The sequence below is a fragment of the Cricetulus griseus genome, chromosome 2 (assembly GCF_003668045.3).
Source record: "Cricetulus griseus strain 17A/GY chromosome 2, alternate assembly CriGri-PICRH-1.0, whole genome shotgun sequence".
Lineage (NCBI taxonomy): Eukaryota > Metazoa > Chordata > Mammalia > Rodentia > Cricetidae > Cricetulus > Cricetulus griseus.
The window spans coordinates 180,489,406-180,498,401 of NC_048595.1; positions in this window are offsets into that span (position 1 = coordinate 180,489,406).

Genomic DNA, 8,996 nt, shown 5'->3' on the forward strand with positions numbered 1-8,996 from the left:
TTTCTGTATTCAACCACTTTGGTATTTCACATGTCCCTTAAAAGCCCCAGACATTGGTACACAGCAACACTCTGACTTAAGTAATAGTATATAAAAATTAACAAAATACTAAAATACAGACAATTTAACATTTCTGTTTTTGTTTTTGTTCATCTGGTAACAAAGTGGTAAATTATGACATTCCTGTAATGTGAAGCTTGAAGACATTTTTTGTGTACTTGATAATTTTAAAAAGAAGTTTTAGCCATGTAAAAGGTCAAGCAATGAGTATAATTATCATATGCATTCATCTAAGATACCAAAGGGTAGATAGAAATTATAATAAAACCTGAGTGGGAAAAAGTTTTAGGAACATGATGTTGGAACAAGAAGAGGACCAGTCCCTCCAGCGTTACACAGACCCTGATCATCATTTAAACATTGTTAAAATCATGTTAATGACAAGTCACTAAGGCCTTGCCAAAGGCCTCCTTCTGATGTTCATTTCTTATGTTTAAGTAACGATGGTGTGGGATGGAGCAACTAGCATCCCTAATTAACAGCTGTTGGAATCTCCCCGCTGCCTTGGCTTCCTTGACGCCAAAGGGATCCATCAGGCCAACAGCCAGCCAAGCTGTTCTTATGCCACCAGAGCCTACAGAAAGCTATGCAACAAGCTTCAGCCAAGCCTGCTTCAAACAGTTTTTATCAGCTATGGGACCATCACAATTCTCACTGAACTCTAGACGACCCTGACAACTTTTCTATCTAGGCCATAAGCGAGCACACCTAGGATAAGGGCTCCTGAGATTGCTTCAAACACAAGCCTTCATTTGCAGGTGAGATAAGGTCAGATAGGACCAAAATTTCTTCTCTCCCTATGTAAGTGGGCAGTTGAGTATCACTTATTGAGTCAGTCAGGTGACACCCTCCTGCAGTTCTTCCGGTTGACAATATCAGGTCCCATAAATGGCCTCTCTGGGGTGTTTTTGTTTTGTTTTTCTTTCCCCCTCTTTTGTGGTGAGGGATAAAGAAGTAGCAGAGACAGCACATCCAGCAGAGATTCAAGTCATCTGATAGAGCTGTAGAAGTGTCAAGGCTGCTAATGACTGCTTCACAGTTGAGGGGAAAGCAGCTGAGTAGATTGGGAGAGTAGCAGGAATAGCAGGGAACAGCAGAGAAAATAGAAAATTGAGCTCAATACGATAAAAGACTGCAAGAGCCAAAGAACTAAACCTGGTCAAACAACCCGTCACATCTATAGGAACATGTCAATATACTTCCTTGTTTGACATGATATTTTAGGGAAAATGAATTCATTAAATAAATTCATTAAATTCCTTAGCTGACTTCCATTCCCACTTTGATTTTATGTGTGATTTAATCTCGATGTTCACAACACTGGATAAAAGGGTGGAGTGGGTACCACACCCATCATTAGTAATAGCCATTCCTATAGGTATGAACTCAAGGAAAAACACAAAGCCCTATTACCTTCATGAAAGATTATTTCCAGGAAATGGTGATTTTTACCTCAGTAGTTCTTAATGGCAGCATATTTATGCTATTTTGAGTTAACTATAAACTGACAGTAATTACAATGATACCCAATCCTGGTAAAAGTTTAATGTTTATCTTGAGAGTTTCAGGAAATAAGAACTATTGTTTTAATCTTGAAGTTTAATTTTAGCTTTAATTTTAATATTGATATACATAATTGTCACAGATAAGTCTGTTACAGCGATAAATAAAATACTTGAAAATACAGTGTACTGTGTTAGGATAAGCTTTGTTAAAGGAAACAAAGTAGACAACATGGGTTAAAAAAATGGTCTTTGACTGAGTTGAAATGGTTTTGTTTTGTTTCCCACCCAGAGAACTAAAAATGTATATCAATCTGGCTCATTTTTTCAAAGGGTATGTATAAGCTGTGTGGGAAGCTTATGATGACTCATATTAATTGCTTATTAAATATACATTAGCTTGAACTTAGTTATTAAATGTAATTAACAACATTTGACCTTTTGAGAGCTCAGTATCAGACACATTCTCTATAAAATGTATACATTTCAAAGTGAGTGTTACTGCATACAGACAACTATAATTTTGATTTTGCCTCAGTGGATTGCTTAAGCAAATTCTTTCACTAAAAATAAAATAAAATTAAAAATTCTCTTTGATGTTTTGGGGGTGGGGAGTACGCTGTAATTTACATAACTTTAGATCATCCACAAATAGTCAGCAATCCTCAAAAAAAGAGTCTCCACACAGATGTCTCCTAAATTCTCCAATTCTTGTCTGTTGATGTTAGCAAAGAGAGTCTTCAATCCTCCCAACATCCTATGACTACTTAGAATAATAATGATGACATATGCCTTTAGTTCCAGCACTAGGGAAGCAGAGGCAGGTGGATCTCTGTGAGTTCGAGGCCAGCCTGGTCTACAGAGTGAGTGCCAGGACAGGTTGCAAAGCAATACAGAGAAACCCTGTCTCAAAAAAGAAACAAAAGAAACCATAAAAATAATACTCTTTTTTTGGTTTTTCCGAGACAGGGTTTCTCTGTGTAGCTTTGGAGCCTATCCTGGCACTTGATGGAGACCAGGCTGGCCTGGAACTCACAGCGATTCCCCCTGTCTCTGCCTCCCGAGTGCTGAGATTAAAGGAGTGCACTTTTTTTTTTTTTACTTTTTCTTTTGAATATTTTTTCATTCAAAATTATATCACTTTCAAGAAAATAGATTTAACTGGAGATAATAATCAAACAAATGAACTCACCCTTGGGAAGACACATGTTGCTCTCACTTGTTTGTGGATGCCAGACTTTATAGGGAGAAATAAAGTCATGCATGTATATCTGACAAGGAAGTAGAAGTAAAATTGTATAGGAAGGAAAAGGGGCTAACGGAGGAGTATAGGATGAGAAAGGGGAGAGTGCAGGGCGTGATGGGGATTATGTTCAAAGAACATTATATACTTGTGTCAAATATCTTTGTGAAAACTAGCACCACATACAATGAATGCTTTTCACCTCAAAGTATCAATAGAATGTATATTTCCCCAATACATGTATATAAATTCTAGATGGGGAAAATACAGTCAGCATTTGTCCCTGTGTCATTCTTTCTGTCATCTATACTCACTCACTTTTCACAAGTGTACCTCCTATGACTACTCCTTTGGGAAAATACTTCCAGAAGCTCAGGTAAGATGCTGATGGCTGCTCATTTCAGTAGAGTCCTTGGGGAAGACTTCAGAAAATCATCAATCAAAGATTAGGGAAACAATGATTGAAGAGAAGGAGCTGGTTATGAGATCTGTGTGATCTCATATTAGTAAAACTTGGTCTAAACCAAAAAAAAAAGTTCTCTAGCTGGGTGTTGGTGGCGCACGCCTTTAATCCCAGCACTCGCGAGGCAGAGGCAGGCGGATCTCTGTGTGTTCAAGGCCAGCCTGGTCTCCAGAGCGAGTGCCAGGATAGGCTCCAAAGCTACACAAAGAAACCCTGTCTCAAAAAAAAAAAAAACAAAAAAAAAACAAAAAAACAAAAAAACCCCCACAAAACTTGGTCTAATTTGTCTAAAACAGAGTCATATAGAGGAAAAAAATATGAGCAGAAACATTGTATTAACCACATGGACTAAATGGAACCCCAAGGACTATGCAGTTACAGCAGGAGTCCGCAGCAATGAAGGGGAACAGCTATGTGAACCCCACCCTCTCTGTTCTTCCCTCTACACCAACTGTCCTGCTTAAATACATTGCCAGCTCACGGTGGCTGTTATTCCAGCATCTACATCGATGCAGCCAGCACATGTTCACATGCAGCCACTATGTTCTGTTCCACTATGTTCTGTTCCACTATGAGCTGTTCCAAAAAGCAAAGATATAACAACAGACAAATCTGACAAAGCTTATTTCCTGTGGTCTTCCATTTGGGCAGGGTAGAGCAATAATCAAATTATTAACTATTAGGTTGCTGCTAGAGTAATTGTGGTTTTCTGTATTGTTGAAATTTTCCATTTGATATTGGAACATATGTTTAATAAATACGGTTTTTGCATTATTTGAATGTTTGTGTGAAGCTATTTTCTCTGGTTGATCTAAAAAGGATCGGTTTTGGGGTTTGTTTTTGTTGTTTTTTAATGAGGTAGCTTAATTTGTGAAAGAACAAATATGATGTTATGGAGTGGAAAATAAGCTTTCTCTTGGACTTCGGGTACAATTTACTAACCCCACACAGGCTAGAAACAGAAGTTTAACCTTGGAATCACATGTGTTTGAGGTCTCAATCCAAAGGCTCTGCTACCCTGTTGTCAATAAGCATCCTTGCGTGTGCTGCCACCTCGTGGCACAGCTGAAAAATGTTCTGAAGTAGTAATGCGGGCTCGCTCAGTGAAGCAAATGTTTGTTCTGTGACAGAAAAGCCCTGTTGCTCTATCCCCCTGTCAGATAACTCTGAAGAACCATATGGGTGGCCGTGGATCACCCGAGGCACCGCTGCAACTGCCCCTTCATCACCGTCACTGCTCCTCTGCGCAGCCCTGCTTTCCACATCTCCTTAGAGCTGAAAGAGGAGGCATAAATCCACTCCCCTCAGCACCCACCCAGCTCCCATGAAACTCCTGCACGTGTATTTCTGTTTCTGGATTTTTTGTGCTAGGTGCCCAGGCACTGTTCAATGTCCACCCCATCTCCACTCCACTCATCTGATTGATCAGTCTTCTGATGCGTACAGGAACTGACGCCAAGTGTGCTGCAGGTTAAGCTCCAAGTGCCTCCTCTCCAATTAGGTGCGGTTCACAGTTCACAAGTCTCAAGGGGCTGTGCAGACATGTGGAAGACGTTTTAAAACAGAGAAAATATTCACAGAATGTTTGCAGATTTGCCTCAAGATTGTGGTCTTTTATCACTTTCTATTTTTGATAATTCTTCTGAAAGAAAAATATCCTCATAATGAGAAAAACAATGCTAAACAAAGCAAATGCAACTGCCATGTCTAAATAATAATACCATTAATTACCAATCACAAATACCAAATCTGCAAGGTACATTAGATGGATTTGTAATACAAACACCATTTGAAGGAACCTATAAACACATAACTTGCCCCCAGGCATTCGGAGCAGACTAGTAGGATAAATTGTGTAAATGCTGAGATGGAGGAAGGGAAGGAGGGTAGGGAGGGAGAAGATGGATGGATGGATAGATAGATAGATAGACAGACAGACAGACAGACAGGCAGGCAGGCAGGCAGGCAGGCAGATAACGAACCAGCCTTTTTCTGCAAAATCTGCCAAGTGCATTTGTGTTCCACTCTTTTTTATCAAATGAAAGGAAACCATCATCACAGATCAACAAAATGTAGAATGAGAATCAAGTTGTAACATTGTCTCTAAGGTTTGTTTAAGTTAGCATGAATTGTGACCTTTGGGGATTTATCACCAGGGGACTTTCCATGGTATAGTTGTTACCACAAATCCCAGGATGAACTAACTGCCAGCTCATGTTTTGCTGACTGAGATACCGAATCCAACCTGCAGCTTTCCTGAAGTTCATTTTAACAGTGCATTTCTTCTTTAGCACTCAGGTTTTGATACAGGTTTTGGCTTTCATTTTCTGCTGCATTTCTTAGGCAACGAAAGAAATCTCAAGTCTTTGAAGATTTGAGATAAGCCTCATTTAGAAGTGCTATGTGTTTTTCTCCAGGACTATCAGCCATATAGACCAGTTGTTTCTCACTGCCGATAAAATCTGCTTTTCCTACCACTCGCTTTTGTAGTACGTGGACTTTTATCAATACAGTGGACTTTTATCAATTCAGGGTTCATCATAATCCGAAATCATATTGAAGACCATCTTCTCTATTGTGTGTGCATAAGAGAGAATTCTGCCAGCCTTCACATGACAACGACACAAGTGAGTTATCTCAAAGCAATACACTATCCCTTCAGAACTCCATATCTCCCCCTCAATGCCACAGATTACAGTTAACTTCCCCTTAATATTATACAATAATAATTTTGAGAGAATTTTTTAAGTGAACATAGTGCCAAGTATTAAATATTGTCACTACTGATTAATGACTTATAATATATATATTATAAGGCATTAATTGACCTTGCATGATTTGCATGATTTTAGTCAACAGCAATGTTGGGATCATAAGCCTATATGCATATACTCTTGTCTGGACACTGGGTGGCCAACTTTCCTAGAAATTCCACCCTTCTACCTCCTTCTTCTTGGTATATGTTACAGCATGCCTATCTTATCACTAGATTCTTGACTCCTGGGGCTGTGATAAGTATCCATATTTGCACTCCACAACCCTAGCACAATATCAGTATATTGCACGAGGATGGTACCAATAACTATTTGTCTGATTGACATGCAGGTGATTAATTCTGTGGTGAAACTGTAAATTATTGTTGTCAGCTCAGTGTGAGAGTGAACAGTTACATTGCTTGGTTGAAGCAACTGAATGAATGACTACCTCCACTCTGGAGTAAACCTGAGCCCAGAGAGGCCATACGTGACTATTAAAAATGTCACAATCATCAGCACTCTTTTCATTAGAGCCCTCTACACTGTCTCTTTCCCTTGGAGCTGTGTTGCATTTTATTACTGTGATTCATGGAGTCCTGAAGAAACGGTAGTATGTTAGTTTAAAGTATAGCTTTAAAAGGAATGTCATGTTATTCTAGGGTCTCTGGGAACCTGGGACACCAGGAAATAAACACAATTACCCAGAAGGAGAGGAGATGAAGCAATCCTGAGGCTAGAACAGACTAGAGAGGAATGTGGGTAGCTCAGCATAGCAGATGTCTGGGAAAATCCTTCTTAGACCCTCCAAAGAGTCTAACTGCCAAATGAATACCACCTTATGATACCATTTGATGCTATGTGGAGCAGGAAAAATCTGGTGAATTCCTCATTCACCAGATCCTTCACTTTAAGAAAAAGTGATCTGATCAGGGAAATAGGAAGGCAGGGCTCTTGAAGGAGGGTGAAGGAGGCAAATACAGAAGAAGTAGGGTAAACAAACAACAAGCATGTCTGCAGTCAATTGCTCTATCACTGAGCTATACCCCAGAATAAGCATGTCTTAAAAGCCATAATGAATCATACTATTAATTATTCACCAAAACTATAGCACACATAATCCTGTGCATAAACACACATACATAGTTTTAACGAACCTCTCTTCTCTGTGCTGATGATACACCCTCTAAGATCAAGGACCACCTAACAAACTTCTGGCACCAGACATGAGAAGCCCTCTTCTGAGTTGTTGGCCAAGGCTGTCTAAGAAACTCCCAAGACATACAGCCCATTGCTGTTGTCCTTAATTGTCACCCAGAGGTGGAAGGTAAGCTCCTATTGCTGAAGATACCATGTACTTCATAAAGGAACAGGACCCAGAGACCCCTGAGCTGGATTTGACCTGAATGTCTCCTTCCTGAAGACTGTCTTTTATGGAACCAGAAGGCACCATGTAAGCTTCCAAAGGAGGGAAGCAGCCAGCAGTCCTACCTAGCTATGATGTCTATGAATCACCTCAACAAACAGCATCACACAATGACTCTAAGGGTGGAGGAGTGGCACACATTGTCTTGTCAGCAACCACAGCTCTCAAATTGAACTTAGATTCACTCAACAAGAGGAAAACTTTATTAGCGGGGGAGGGGGTGTAGGAGCTGTTGGGGAGAGGAAGGAGAAGGGAGAAATGTTTTAATTATATTATAACCTCAAGAATAAAAAAGAAAAGGGTTCTTTTATGCCACACTTTTGATGAAGTTTCATTCTGAACAAACGGACAGAACACTGCCCACCTGATTTGTTCAGAGCTGTCCAGTTTTCCCAAATTGTTCAGATATCCTTTCATGATTGTTCTGGATTTTTCATTTTCTCACACGGTTTTATTAAAATGTTACTGGTTTTATTAAAATGTTACTGGTTTTATTAAAATGGGCCAAGATGGTTTAGTGATTTTCTATTGTGGTTTCAACTACAAGCAAGTGAGATGAACAGCTCTAACTGAAGAATAAACTTAAAGACAATCTACATAAACCTTCCCCTGACATTCTCACACTGAAGAAAGATGACATTTCCCTGTCCAGGATGGAGAGCAGAGCATGTGGGAACTGAATTTCCTGGGCATGAGCAGCATGAGACACCCATCTGCTGCTCCCCAGATGGTGGAAATAGGACACCCTGTGAGACAGATGGGTCTGCCAGATCCTTAGTTCCTCCTGCAGTCTCTGGCCATAGCAGATGTGCTAGAGGCACAGGGGAAACAGGGAGTGCAGGCTAAGAATGCACGACAAATGTGTGGGACATAGAAGCAGATATGTTTTCCCTCCATGTGGAGTGGCTAGAGTAGTCTACAGAAAGGATTACTCACCTTTTAAATTTTGCAACAAATTTCAATACCAGTTCATTTAAAATGAAAATACATATCAAATATTAATTATCAGAAATTTACACTGCTCAGGAAAGAAAATGATAAGAAGTAACTAATGAGCCCACAGAAACAACTAACCTGGGCTCATAAGAGCTCTCAGACTCTGGATTGACAGCTAGGGTGCCTGCATGGGTCCAACCTAGGCACATATGTGACAGTTGTATAGCTTGATATACTTGTTGGACTCGTAGTGGTAGGAGCAGGGCCTGTCCCTACTGCTTTCGTTGGCTTCCAGAAACCTATTCCTCATTCTGGGTTGCCTTGCTCAGCCTTAATACAAGGGGAGGAGCTTACTCCTACCTCAACTTTATATGCTATGCTTGTTGACATCCATGGGAGATCTGTGCTTTTCTGAACAGAAACAAAGGAGGAGTGGACTGGGGGAAATAGGGGAGATGGGGGATGGGAGGAGAGGAGGGAGAGGAAACTGTGGTTGGGGTGAAAGATAATGACTAAGTTTAATTAATAATTTTAGAAGTTTGTTATTTTCTATCCACCATGGATTCAGTACTATGCAACTGAGAGTCACAAACATATTGCAGAAGCACCTGCA